Genomic DNA, 15,987 nt, shown 5'->3' with positions numbered 1-15,987 from the left:
AAGACAGGTTTACTTACTGCCGATTAAGATGAAATTAGCAACTCAGAAACTAAATATTTGCTGCAAATACCGTAGATATGCCGTGGAGAACATACGAAGATTTTGAAAGACTCTCTCAAAATTTATGACGCCTTCCAAAGTCGACAATAGGACCAGAGATGCTGCACAGTCTGCCCTCTCGTGAAGGGACGAAATAATTTCTACCGTCGTGTGAGGCGGCGCCATGGGGACGCACTGGGCTCGTGTTCAGACAACAATGGTTTCAGTCGTCGTCTGTATAACCATATTTAGTTTTCCCTTAATTTCCCAAAATCGTGTAAAATGAATGCTGACGTAGTTCCTTAGAGAGGGCACGGGAGATTTTCTCTCCGATCCTCCCGTTTCGAGACTCTGAACCGTCTCTAATGATTCGACTGTTGACGGGATGTTAAACCGTCATCTTACTTCTTTCCTTGCTACCTTTCGTTTTAGTGGGATGTAGCGTGGTGTTGCTCAGTAGAATAGATCGTGCAGTCTTGCACAAGCGTTCCCTGGAGAAGGAGTAAAAAGATTTGGGAATAGTGCTCGTTCATTAGGACAGCTATCCGATAAAGAAGGGTGGGCATTGACCGAGCTGTTGACTAAATCACTCGCAACTGGCTACCCCACTTTTAGTAGATCGTCTTGCTACTCGTACTACAGCCCACTAAGGATGCGAAGAGCTGATTTTTTATGGCATCACCTTGTTTTAATCTAGGTATGAATGAGTAGTGCCTTACGTAGAGTATCTAGCAGCTACTACTACTCAGTGGCACCATTTCTCTTGTACGACTGAACAGTACAATCAAGGAACATAACAGAGAAACGTGTAAATCATCTACTTGCACTAACATATAAAAGGCTAGTATATCATAGATGTAGTGCAGTGTTTATACTGTATTACTACTCGGCAATCATCTCTGAAGCCTGTGGCTAGGGATACTTACCATTGTGTCATACGTTACATTTTCTTCCCGTTATATAAGCGTATATAACGCAGGAAGTGTGGGTGCTTAAATGCCTCGGTACGTTCTGTAATTAGTTGTCTTTATCTTCATGGTACGTACGACATTAATACATGGGTGATTGCAGTATGATCCTAAATTCCTAGTTTAATACTGTATCTTGGAACTTAGTAACTAAGCTTTAACGGAATGGTTGGCATCGGACTTCACACGTGTGCCAGTTCAGTTCACTTGACGTTTCCGTGACACTCTGTCGTAAGCCAGACAAACCTGGGTCGTACGAGTGGTTTGTAAGCATTCTCGTTTGAAGACTGGTAGCATTTTCCCAGTATCATGGAATGAAACAGCGTCTGCATCTTCTTTACCTACGAGTGTGCATATCTTTCCATGTCACATGTCTACATACTGATACACCAAACTACTTGTACGTTTAGATAGATTGCAATTGAGACTCAGGTATTGTGCTCATTAAAAACTGCGTTCATTCGAAACATTCCCGACAGACAGAATATTTCATCGCCTTTCATTCGTACATTCGGCATTCTATTCTGTCTTCTTACGATATTTGTGCCCATTACCTTTCAGTGACAGTGAAAGTGGGTCGCTCTGAAAATGTAAACCAATTGACACAATACTGCACAGTGATAGCACGTGCGTCAGACACAACGGGTGTATATTCAACATGTTTATGTGAAGTTACTGAAACTGTCCCAGTGACTCACCTGGAAGATTGAAAAATGGAAATGAGGGTTTTGCCTCACTGGCCAGTAGGCCCCTTGCGGGGCAGGTCCAGCCGCCTTGGTGCAGCTCTTATTACACTCTACGGCATATTGGACATCCTGCGCGCTGGATGGCGATGAAAGGATGATGAAGACAACACAACACCCAGTCCCTCAGCGGAGAAAATCCCCAACCCAGCCGGGAATCGAACCTGGACCCTTTAGGACGTCAGTCCGTCACACTGACCATTCAGCTATCGGGGCGGACACGTGCAAAATGACCGTACGGTAATCTGCCCAAATATCGGAAGAATAGGTAGTACTGTTCAGGATGCACGTCAGCGAGATGGCAGAGTACGTTCTTTTGGTTAGTGAAGTGCTCAGTTTTATACTTCTGTGTAGTTACAACAAGGGTCTAGTATTCTCCAAGGTAATTGGTAGCCTGCGGGGACATAGAGGGGTCCTAAGCTTGTCCCAGAGGTACCACTGAAGTTACCTGAAGTACATCACTCAACGATATTCCATCCAACATTACACACTGTATGCTCCTCACCAAGAAATCCTCAATACAGTTACAAATTGCGTTTGATATCCCTTATGATTTTATTTTGTACGATACGGATATGCATGGTGATGAGACAGAAGCCATTCAAAAGCCAAGAAATACTCCGACTCCTAAACTGGCATCATCCATATCTTTCAGGTGATCATAAGACGACATTGTGAAGGGAGTGTCGCATGACCGATGGTAGTGAAATCCGTGTTAGTTGCATCATTACGGCTGATCCCAGCATATGCCGTCTGTTACGAGACTGATTTCATTACTTGTCTATAAGCAATGTCAGCACAGTAACTACAGTGCAAACTTCAATGAACAACTGTAAACGATATGTGTGTATATAACTAGTTAGTAGTGTCAGTGGGCAGTATTACGTTGTAGGAGTGCATCCGTAAAGTGACAACAGTGTTATGTCACAAGTTGCAATGGAACTGAAGAACTACAAATCAAGTGCTGAAAATATTTTGTGAACTGGTCTCACTACGCTGATGAAGGCGGTGTGGGCGATTTCCGTACAAGTGTGATCTCTTGTATTGTAGTTTGTAGACTGTGTACGTTGAGATAGTCGGAAAATGCTCAGGGAAAGTGTCTTCAGTACATAAAAGTCGATATGGAGTGTAGCAGGTATTGCCTAGCATACCCATTTCGTCCGACTGTGATATCACGCTGACAGAAAACTCTCATTTATACCACACATTCTAATGTAAAGGAATTTTATCTTCATTTCCAAAAATCGTCTATAGAGGAAACATAACATGTTTTCCAACGCCAACAAGTGATTTATGTGTAACCATCGACGCATAATAAGAATTGCGTAATATTATTAGGTAAACACAAAACTGTTTACGATTTTGTCCACAGGTGGAGAAGGGAGATGAGGTGATCCTGATCGCATATATCGATGACGGTCGTCAGCCTATCAAGACTGCATTTCATCCAGGAAAGGTGAGCTTCATTGATGTAAAAATCTGTTGTAAAGCCAAGCGTCAATACTTCTCTAGTCATTATATTTTAGCAATCAATGGACTGATACGAAATTCACGGTGGCAGTGTAGGTGACTACAGTAATGAATGCCCATTTCACTCATGTCATAAATCTCGTTAACGCCACAAATACAATGTGAAGTGACATTTCTATAGTTTCAATATTTAGTGTTTTGAGATATGATGATATTTATTGCAGTGATAACAAAGTGATTTATATGTAAATATCTACACATCAACAAACTTGCATTATGTGTAGGTAAACTCAAAACTTCTCATTGTTTTGCCGACAGGTGGAGGACGAAGATGATATTATTACAGCCACTTGTGTGGAGGATACTGCGAAGTGTCTTGAGTCTATGACGGCTGGTGTTTGTTCAGCAGAGGTGAGTTTGACAGTCATAGTACTTTGGTTCAAAGCAACAGCCCTCATACTGCAGTTTAAACTGACCATTAAAGGGTTCTACCTTTCTCCAAGCCTTTGTTAGTCGTCACAAAATAACAAGCCTCTGTAAGAATGATCTGATGTTAGGTAGCCTCAATCAGCAACCACTGAAGATTGCCTTCCCTGTTCCTGTTACATTTCAGAGTAACGTAGCTGGGTCGACTACTTTCTAGTTGCACCAAAGGCAATGTCTTGGACACATTCCCCAGATCCCCGTACAGCATAGGTTTAAGCCTGAGTAATCTCATTTTGAACTTATTCTAGGTATTTATAGCTAACTGAAAAATTTGTAGTGGTAATGACACCTGAGCTGTTTATCCGAATTAAGTGTGACATCTGATTACAAGCCTAGGTATTTCACTTAACTATATCGTCCTAGCGGCAGGTACCTCTCGTTCATACCACACATACAATGTCAAGCTACAGTTTCATAATATCTACGTGTAGTGTTTCGACGCATCATGATATTTCTGAAAATGTGATTGATTGATGTGTGAACATCAGCCCAACATTAAACTTGCGAAATGTACAGCTAAATTCAAAAACTTTTATCATCCTTCCGACACGTCGAGGAGGAAGGCGATCCGATGTCGACCACTTCTATGGAGGATACCGAGAAGTGTCTGGATTCAGTCAAGGCTACAGTCAGTTCAGAATGCGTGAGTTTCAGAGATGTAGCAACGTTGGTTTAGAGCAGTAGTCCACATATTCTTATTTAAAACGATTCTTACTAAACACATCGTTCCTTTAAATCATTGCCATCTGATTGAGAAATACAACCCTCGACGACAATGAAGAACTTTTCACTTCATTCTGGTAGCATCATTTAGCAACCACTGACGGCTGGCCTCTCTTCCGCCTTTTACGTTTTAGAGTAATGTTTGTGGGTCGACAATTTCGTTAGTTTCCGAAGTGGAATGTGTTAGAGAGATTCCCGAAAATCACACACAGCAATGGACCGAACCTGAGTGATGTCGTTTCCAAATTTAGCCTAGATAGATACAGCTAATTTAAGAACACGTAATGATAACGTCATCTCTCCTAATTATCGGAAAGGAAGTGTGGCAACAATTACCAAGCCGTACGGTTTCACTCAACTGCGTCGTCACAGCAACACATACCTCTCGTTCACACTACACAAGCAATGTGAAGCAACGTTTACTAAATTTCATGACGTCTTATTTCGATGTTTCATGATATTTGTTACAATGATGTAAAAGGTATTTACGTGTGAACAATGATGCATCATTACATTTGCGTAATATGTACGGAAAACTCATGACGTTTTGTCATTACGCCGACAGGTGGATGAGCAAACTGCTCCGATGACAACCACTGTTATGGAGGATACGGAGAAGTGTCTGAGTTCGGTTAAGCCTACAGTTTTTTCAGCAGAGGTGAGTTACACAGACATAGTAACTTTTGTTTAAAACAGTAACATGTGTGATGGAGTTTAAACTGACCCTTACTAGGTTTGTCGTTGTTTTAAGCCTTTGTCACTTGTTTCAGAACAGCAGGCCTGAATATCTGTGATAAAAGTTCTAGTCCAAATTGATAGCTTCATTCAGCAACTATTGAGGATTGGTCTCTACCCTTGCTGTTGTGTTCGTGAGAAAAGGATATCGCTCGTCCAGTTCCTAATCTGCGCGATTTTAATGTGTTTGATATATTCCCCGAATCTACATTCAGCAAGAGATCGAACCTGAGCGATATCTCTTCTAACTGTAACTCAGTGTCTGCAAATTGAATGTGGTTGTGTAGCTTGTGAAGTGGATTATCTAAATCAATCACTGCAGTGGCATTTGAATCTGTTAAGGACGTCATGATGCCTCTACAGCTGTAGGAATGCAACCGTTGCAGCATTTATACAATTCGGGGTTATATTCAGCACACCTAATGAATCACGAGGAATTTTTCTGTAGCTCTAATACACTTCCACTGACACACGAAGATTTTACAACTAGTATACATGACGCCTGTTTATTACCTGAGGCTGTTTAAATAATTGCTGTACCAGTCTAGAAATAAAGTTCATAAAGTATCAATCCGTTACGACGAATTAGTATACACAGTGATTGTATTCTCCTTCTAGTGTCGTGCAGTGTGTTGTTTTACGGTGGACGGTTGGCCTACCCGCCTCTGATATTTGGCAGACAAGTCGTCGTCACACTGTAGCCCCAACCCTTGCGGTTCGTGTTGGACGTCCGCTGTACTATCTCGACCTTATCTCTGAATTAAGTGTTTGCGTTGTGTGTTTTCCCAGCTGAATCGATAACTTCTATTAATATCTCTCCTCCTTCGCTGTACTTTTAATGTTGGGTCGTTCCGTCAGATACCTATAGATTGGTCTGCAATAACATCTGTATCCTGGCATTTGAAATTTATCGACGTCATCTTGAATTGAACTGAAGAGGTCTCTTATGACTTTTTTGTTGCTTCAGCAGATCTGTTTGTCTCCCAAGTGATGCTAGCCTCGGTGCTACATCATTTCGATAAACATGTAGAACTGTATAGTTATCTCTTATGCTCAAAACGCCTTTCGAGTGTTACCGATTTTTCCGATGTGTCACAGACCATATTTTCGAGACTGAAGGAGTAACGCTAAGAGCTTGCTATTCTGTGCATCAACTGTTAGTTGTTGTTATTTGCTTTGTGTGTTAAATCGAGGGTAGCGCCATTTTCAACAACTGTACACACATTATTTTACTATTCACTGAATTAGCTTTCCAGCACAGAACGAAAGTGCCATGGAACGAGAACCTAAGCCATTAGATGTATTTGTTTGTTTTTGTTTAGGTACAGAGTTGGAATTTGAATGTTCTAGGTTTTGAGTACTTGTTCTTGCACCACTGTCAATTACGTTTTTAACCCTAAATATTTTATACGTTGCAGTTCACCGGGTAGTGGATATTGTCTTTTCTTGGTGAGCTATTTGGTGCCTGATTTCATAGCCGTACAGGGCTTATTTTTATGGCTCGATGGCTGAGTAGGTGTCAGATTACAAATCTCAAGGCTTGACGTTGGATATCATGTAAGTCCTAAGACTTTTATTCGTTACAGGTCACCTGTATCACCTCTGTTAATGTTTGTTAATATGCAAGAATGCTGTGTCGTTCCGAGGTTCAGAGTCCACTTAACTTACAAGTGGCCCTGTATCCTGCTGGGTGTAAGTCGGTGCAAAGCTTAGAGGAAGGCACCTGCATAGCATCTCCAGCACAATGGTATCTAGTAAAGCTAAACTGTGTTCAAGTGGACCTTTTTATTGACGATAGTTTTACCTATAAATCCCCTCCATTGTAAATGACTGCCGAAGACAGTGATGGATATCAACGCAGTCTCTGAAGGCAACTTTGTAGTGATTTGTTAATTACAGTTGGAAATACTATTTTGTCAACGGTACCAGTTACTAGATATTGTCAACGTTCCTCTTCCATAAGATTTAACGGTGTGCCGTACGTCACTGGTGTATGTCTCTCAAACAGGGGATTAGAGAATTCTAATCAAATGATTCTCTTCTCTTATAACAGTATTTTCTTAGGCACGTAATCGTCTGCAGACTTGTGCTTTTCCATTCATCCATAACTGACGAACTTCATTTCATTAACGCCGTCGAAACACTGTTGTTCCACTACAGAGGTTAATGATCTCACTTATCAATGTCTTATTTCGTTTCAAGTATAGAACTAGATGCCACATTGTTCACCACTCACAGGTACACAGCGTAGTGTCAGTAAATCTCAATAACTGTAGAACTGTCGTAGGGCACTTTGGCCAAGACACTTCCCTCACTTCCATTTGTTGCATTTGTGTAGCAGAACCTTGAGTAACTTGAAGCTACCGCCTTTAACTTAGGCTGCACCTGTAGAACTACAGCTGGCCGTTGTGGCCGAGCGTTTCTAGGCGCTACAGTCTGGAACAGCGGGACCGCTACTGTCACAGGTTCGAATCCTGCCTCGGGCATGGATGTGTGTGATGTCCTTAGGTTAGTTAGGTTTAAGTAGTTCTAAGTTCTAGGGGAGTAATGATCTCAGAAGTTAAGTCCCATAGTGCTCAGAGCCATTTGAACCATTTTGCAGAAAACAGCACAACATGCTAGGGTGCCAAAATTTGGGGTGGCCAAATTTCATTTTTCATTGAGGTATAAACCACATTTCGCTTACAGCTTCTTAGTAACAGTTTCTTTTAGATGACTTTCTCTACTGGAGGTCATAGACCTAACGTACCACTGAAGCATAATAAGCCCATGATTTGATACTAGTGTTCCTTATGTATGTATTTAACCACCATCACTTTCACATCACCTCTGTTCGTCACGTATTCGAGGACACGCATAAATAGAGAAAAATAATTTCCGAGATTTGAGTGTTGGAAGGAATTCCCGTCGAGGCACTGTTTAGCATCTGTCATAATGCTTCCTGTTACGAATAAAGCTCCAAGAATAGACTCGTAAATCAGAACTGTCTCAGAGACAAATTTGTGATGATGATAAACTATTGTGCACAAAGCTTGTGTTATTTATCGCAGCCACCACACTTCCCTGTTGATTAGCTTCAGCAGTTATATCTGTTCCCGGCAGATGGCAGCACTAGACGCTGCGGCATCGCTGAATATGGACCCTGATGGGGCGTCCGGCGCTGCCGCCCCCAGCTGTGCTCGACCGCCGCTGCACTTGGGGAACGGGGTGATCGTTGTTACAGGCCCGCCTGAGAAACAACCTTTCACAAGATTCCCATAAAACCATTACTTGTTGATGATAAAAAAGTTTAAAAGTCCGTTATTGTATCCGTTTAGTTCACGTTCTGTTTGTCTGTTTGTTCAATGTTCTCGTTCATGTTGTGTTTATTTTCAAGTTTAAAACGTTCAATTAAAAGTTGAATTAATTGACTCGCACACGCACAGTGAACATTCGCGCGCCGGAGGTCATCGCCATCAGTGTCTCGTATGTGTGCCTTCGTTTGCGTTTAGAGTTTGTTCGCCGTCACGCCGCCGCTGTTCACGTGTACCGTCGCCATCATCCATCTTATGTGCGCCGTGTCAACTGGTGTCAGTGATGTTTTCTCGTCCAGCGTGAACGGCTCCATATATTTTGGTTTTTTAGTGTCTACATTGTTTTGCCCGCCGTTTTGATTGTATTCTCTGTGCCCCCTCTATGTATTACTTATTGTAAAACTTAAGGCTGAAGATTGGCGTACTCTGGTGCTGGCAGCCCGCCTTGTGTAAGGTGATAAAATTCACAATAAATAAAAAGTTGAATTAATTAAATAATTTTGTTCACTTTTCTATCTTACTGTTAGACGTCTATGGAAGTATTGTGTCCCAAAGGTAGGGCTGGACGTGGTGGCCGAGTGGTTCTAGGCAGTTCAGTCTGGAACCGCGCGACCGCTACGGTCGGAGGTTCGAATCCTGCTTCAGGCATGGATGTGTGTGATGTCCTTAGGTTGGTTAGGTTTAAGTAGTTCTAAGTTCTAAGGGACTGATGACCTCAGATGTTTAGTCCCATAGTGCTCAGAGCCATTTGAACCCAAATATAGAAGTATATCTGAATTATATTGTTGTGAATTAGCAGCAGACAATTCACGGAGTTTGGAGGAAGCCGAAAGGCACGCGATTAAGCTCACGCAGGCTGGCGTGAGGTCTGGAACAGGTCAGAGAAATAAGACTAGCAAAACAAGAGTAACTGGTAGAATACTTAACTTTAATCCACAATTGTAAAACATCGTTCTTGTTACTGTACAGGCTTCACAATATTAATTATCAAATGCTATGGCGCCTTGCTAGGTCGTAGCAATTGACGTAGCGGAAGGCTATGCTAACTATCGTGTCGGCAAACGAGAGCGTATTTGCCAGTGTAGCTTCGCTAGCAAAGTCGGCTGTACAACTGGGGCGAGTGCTAGTACGTCTCACTAGACCAGCCGTGTGGTGGCGCTCGGTCTGCCATCACTGACAGTGGCGACATGCGGGTCCGTCGTATACTAGAGGACCGCGGCCGATTTAAATGCTACCACCTAGCAAGTGTGGCGTCTGGCGGTGACACCACATATATAACCTTACAGATTCCAACTATGCAAACATTTTCTACCTCCCCCCTTTCTACCTTGCAATAATGCTGAATCTGATGTTGCCGAATCGTTGTCTGAGCAGAAAACCTGTGATGGTTTCAAAGGAGAGTATATCCTTTAATACTCTGCAAAGGGCGTTGAAGAGTATTACTTACTTTAATATGCAGCCGTGTGCGACAGACACCATCGACGTATTACAAGGGCTATTCGTTTTTTAAGATCCGACCCTACACGAAATGGAAACCACAATGAAAATAAAATTTCGTTTATTTGCAAAAGTTAGCTATAGCTTCCAGCTACTTCTCTGTCTAGTTGCGTCCACTTGTTGAGGTACTTGTAATTCATTTTAGATGTGCCCTACTATGGAAAACACCAAAAGTACATGTCATGAAGTTTCTGGAAGAATTAGAAATATATACGCATAGGTAAATCATCCAAATGATAATTTCACTGAACAATTAGATCGTAAACATAAACAAGATCTAGAAAGTTTTAATGACATTTGGAAAATAGATAACGGACGAAAACACACACTCGACGAAAAGAAAAGATAACCATAGGCACATACCATACCAAGATTATGATATCAGTGATTCATATTAACATTACTGACTAGCAAAGATTACGCAACAAACGAAGCATCAACGAGGATAAACTGTCAGTCTACCAATCTATAGTATTTCACGAGAATGTACTACAATAAATGGATTTTAAGTCACTAACAGTCTAGCATTAAAGAGACAGTCGACAGTTCACTCACTGATGATATATGGGCGTATGTTCCAACTAGACATACACCAGGGTTGAAACTTTAATAGTGGCAACGATTTATTTACAGCTCGTACATAATAGATACTTCTTTCAAAGTCTTACTTATCTCCAAAGCAGTTACCACAATTGTGAATAACATGTTGCCCGCGATGAGGATGTCGTAGGATGATCTTAGCAGCGCCAGTTGTGTTGACAGTTCGAGCGGCGCGGTCTATTGCCCGACTAATTTGTAGCAGTTCTGAAGCGAATGCAGTGAAGTGTTTTCTTCAGTTTAGAAATCCAGTTGGACTCACGAGGGCTTAAGTCAGGGGAGTGCTGCAGGGGTATAGCACTCAGCAGCCCTATCAGTCAAACAAATCAGTTACAGCTTGCACTGTACGTGCTTGAGCATTGCCTGTTAAATGACGTTCATGTCCTGCAGAAAGTGTCATCACTTACGTCTCTAAGTTGGTCGTAAGTTGTGTTCCAAAAATGAACAGTATAGAGACAGAAGTGATGATACTTTATGCAGGACCTGACCATTATTTTGCAGGACAATGATCAAGCACGTTACTGACTTGTTTGACTGGTTGGGCTGCTAAGTGTGAGATCACCTGCTGCATTCCCCTGACTTAAGCCCTCGTAAGTTCCACTCCATTTCTAAACTGAAGGAAACACTTCACGGCATTCGCTTCAGAACTGCAACAAATTCGACGGGCAACATACCACGCCGCTCGAACTGTCAACGCAGCTGGCACTGTTAAGAGTATCCTACGACTTCCACATCGCCGGCAACGGGTTATACACAAAGCTGGTAACTACTTTTAAGGTCAGTAAAACTTTGAAACACGTATCTATTTTGTAAGAGCTGAAAATAAATAATTGCCAGTGTTAAAGTTACAACACTCGTATTTATTAACATTAAGTATTAGCAGTTCTGTTATAACAAAGACACTTAGTTCAGAGACTGCTATGTGACGCACAGATATTTGTGTACGGTGGTTGCATCGTAACCAACGGTACAGTAAGGGCTAACATAAAAGAAAATAACTGCATGAACGGTGCCTAGACTAAAGTGGAATTCATACTGTTCAAACTACTGTAGGTAGGTTTATATTTCGATGGGACACGTCTAGTTTATTAGCAAACGGGTCTGTACAGTACTACTCAGACGTTAATATATTATGGAAGTTCAAACGCCACTAGGGATAGAGACAGTTCGTAGTATTTTCATGTCACTCACGTTTGCATCACGGAGATGTGACTTAACAATTCGCTTCTCGCAGTCATTTACTTCCTGTGTTCAAAAGCGTCTGGATGAACACAGCTTGACTAGTCGACAGACATAGACATTACACAGCACTCTTATTCGTACTATTGTATTTCAGCACCTGTGCGGCACAGTTGTAGTGCTTGTACAAGTCAAATGGCAGGTCATTCAGTAGATTTAAGAATGTTCGCTATATCGGGGCCATGCATTTACTTTCAAAGAGTTTTCAATCGTTAAATCTCACATGACGAACCATACCTTCCAGATAATTCAAAGTTCATTCACTTCAAACCATGAATCAAATTAAGATATCTGTGACCATATGACACGAGTCATTAAGAGGATAGTCATGGTTTTCATGGTGGTAATGGTATCGATCCTTCAGAGGCCTCCTCTGCACTGAGTTTATTACTCGAAATTCTCCAGGAAAATTGCAGGGCACAAACACATCCAACTGGGACAAGATTGCATACCTTTGACAAATGAACCATAACGTCAGATGATGAGTATTGCATACAACTAACAAATACAGGTGATGGAACTACGTCGTACACCTGTAACCTAATTCTGCAGCACATGTCACCTGTGTGTATACTTCAGTGAATAACATGTTGGCTCCCTATCTGTTATCACTATAGGTATGTAGTATTTTAACTAAAATGTATTGCTACAATCTTCGGTCAGGTCAGATTATGTAAACTGCCTCCATCTTTCAGGTCAAATTTGAAAAATCAACTGTTTCTCTGTAATTTATTTGTATCTAAATAGGCATTAAGCTACAAAATTTAGTGTTCACAATCGTGTTTCAAACACCAATTAGAGAAGTGTGGTTTTGTGTGGAAAATAACATTGTGATACTTCACGTAAACATTGCATTCTCTGCTTTTAGTTTTTTTTTAGATATTTAATACGTGAAAAGGACATTGTGTCATTTGACAAATGTCATAGAACAGCTTATATGTAGAAAATAATTAATTTAAGAGTCTGTTTTACCCTACACCAATCATTTTTTACAGTTCAATATATGAATGCTGCCATGTGTTTGTGACGAGAAGCATATACAGTATAAAACAGCAGCTGATTTTCTTCAACATTTTGAAATATTGGAAAATAGGAGTTGAATAAAAACTGATATTGATAACTTTGATATGGGTAGCGGGTGGGAGGGAGGGGGAGTTGTTATCGGAAGTGGTAGATGAAGGGAATAAGCCTTTATTTAACAGGTGCATCAGAGTTTATTGGTTATTGTCTCGTGTTTATTACAAATTAAGGCCTGAGCCTCAAGACGTCATTAAAATCCAAAAGCCAAAAGAACATGAACAATGAATGATTACAGCTTGATTGTGAAATGTAGCACAACCTCAAAATGACAATAACAACTTCCAACAGAAATACTACTTCACAAGCCTCATCAGTGACTTATCATCTTAGCTAATAATGGGTAGTAACAGCTACATTAAATTGTGGAATACCATAAGCAGCTAAATGACAATAATGACTCTTAATAACATTTTCCGGAAGACAAGTGTAATAGCACATCAAGAAAGTCAGTAGTGCCCTATAAACTCAACTACTAACGAGCAGTCATCATTAAATTAAACTGTAGCATGAAGCAAAATGATCCACAAAACGATGAAGCAGCTTAAAATTCAATTTTCCCTAAGGCAGGTTAAATAGCATTTCAGCAATCTCAGCAGTGACTTAACAACTGCAGTAGTAACGAGCAGTTATCTTAAAATTATACTGTGTGATACGAGTACAAAGTAGCAGCAAAACTACGATGATAGCTTTTAGTAAAATTTTCGTTAAGGCATGTGAAACAGTACTTTGACAACGTCAGCAGTGAATTATAACGAACAGTCACCCCAACATCAGACTCAGAGCTAAAACGGAAGTAATAGTAATTCTTATTAAAATATGCTTAAGTGAGGTTTCATTAGATGTAAACTTAGCTGATTTCAGGAGTAATTTATCACATTACATACTGCTGAGTAATGACAGCTCAGTCACTCAATATGACACGGCACCAAAATTCCAGTTACACAATTTTAATAACTTTTTTTAATCCCTCACAAATACCAAACACGAGATTCATAGAAATGACCTCATGGCGTGCAGTTACATACGCCAAAATGTTGGCTGCATACTTCTGTAACTACCCAGTATCAAAATAAAAATGGAGCAATACCTAAATAAGGTTCAATAGCTCCTCGCGGGTTCACACAGTCTTACTACGCCTGATGAAGGCGACTTCCACAGCGGTTCAAAAAGTTCCTCGCAGAATAGGCGCAATTTTAAGTTCGTTTAACACTGTCCGCTACTACAACAGCTAAATCCAACATTAAATACAAGGCAAATAATCGGTGTAAAAGAACACTTCAACCTAAGCTTTTGGCGAGTACGTGGGTGCTGGTTGTGAACGGTGAAGGGTAAACTGAAATGACAGTGCAAGCACAGCTACACTCTTTCGTGATGTTGAAACCCGTCCACTGACAAAGGACTATGAACGTTCCTCATAGCAGAGCGCTATAACTGAAAGTCAGCAGGTACTTTGAGCCACGCAAGAAGTGTTGGAAGCTTCGGAGCCGGAGATAAAAATTTCAGGTTTCGCCAATATGTCAAATATTCATCCTTTGTACATCATAAGTTTGCTCTCTGTGCCACAGATGCCGTAAGGGCAACAAATTTCGGCTAATACAAATTAGCTTAGGATTCTATCTTACTGAAGTTCAGTTCGGCAGATTAGAGAAATTCCCTGTATCGGTCGGCAAAGACCCAGAGCGTTAATAGACTGTGTACGAAGTCACAAGGTTCAAACTAGGAATACCTAATTAATGAACTAAATTAATAAGTCAACGATAGTCTTTAGCAGTCTATGTCTAATACTCGTTCTGTAATTCTGTATTAAATGTTTCGTATTTTCCAAAGAAATTTACAGACGCAAGATGAAAGTTACCGGTGAGACTGTCCAGTAATTTACATGAACTATTATTGCTTTCAGTTTTGGTAGTATGCATGTGTATGTATGTATGTACATATGTCTGAGTGTATGTGTGTGTGTGTGTGTGTGTGTGTGTGTGTGTGTGTGTGTGTGTCTGTGTTTTCCTGACGTATCATAGATGTAGAAATACTTCAAGTCACAGACTTTATACAACACTTCGCTAAATAATTCAGGTCGTTCCCGTACTTTAGAAGAAGATGTGAAAATTCTGTTCGTGTGGTTCCTTACGTACAAGGTGAAGATGGATGCTATACGTGTACATTGAGATGGGCTATTTCTTTTATGTCCTGTAAAGCAATGGGATTTGACTGACAGAGAGGGGAGGCAATGGGACAGGAGGACAAAGGGGCTGGAGAAAAGGGGAGGGCGGTGTTACAAACCATGAACAGACTATTTCTACAATCCTCGATCTTTTCATGTTTTAAAATATAATTTACAAACAGCTTGCGTTTTCAAATTTTCTGCCATTCACCATTTATCATTTATGAAATTACGCCATTCACCATTTTGATGAAAACATGTGTGTAAAGTCACTTGGCCAGCCTCTGTATGTAGGCCACTGGCACCAATACTTTCACTTTTCGAGGTAATTTCAGTGTAAAATCTCAGGAATGCCTCTATGTGTACTATTTTAACTATTACGCTATCAATGTTCATAAGACAGGAGTACAATGTCGATGCGAACATTGCTGCAGAGCTCAAGTTTGCACTGATAGAGCTGTAAGACGCAGTGATGCTAAATTCAAATATGCAGGACAAAAGTTGTGGGAAATATTAGAAATTACAGATGGTGGTTTTTGGTCTCGTATTGCGCTCCACGGAAGCTGAATGTCCGCGAGAGAAAATGGATCTCGATGGACGATAGAGGGCAGCGTCGGCGCAGCGGAGCACTCGCCTAGTGACCGCGCCACCGCGTCGGCACGTGAATACACCGGCCAATGGAGTCCCTCGCAGCCGGTATAAATACCACCACACCTCGACCGCTCAGCCCCCTTCTATGTTACCATCCATAACGCCGATTGCCCTCACCTTCTACCCCTCTGTAGGTGTGCCCAGGGTTCTGTCCTCTCCCCTCTCCTCTACCTGCTGCACACAGCAGATATGCCCCAACCTCCCCTCCCCGCCAGTACACCTCATGCAGTATGCCGATGGCTCCGAATTCCTTGCCCTCACTCCTACCATCCAACGGTCCCAAAACCTTTTCCAGAATCGCCATG

This window comes from Schistocerca cancellata, chromosome 7 (assembly GCF_023864275.1).
Source record: "Schistocerca cancellata isolate TAMUIC-IGC-003103 chromosome 7, iqSchCanc2.1, whole genome shotgun sequence".
NCBI classification, from domain to species: Eukaryota; Metazoa; Arthropoda; class Insecta; order Orthoptera; family Acrididae; genus Schistocerca; species Schistocerca cancellata.
This window is presented reverse-complemented; position numbering follows the sequence as displayed.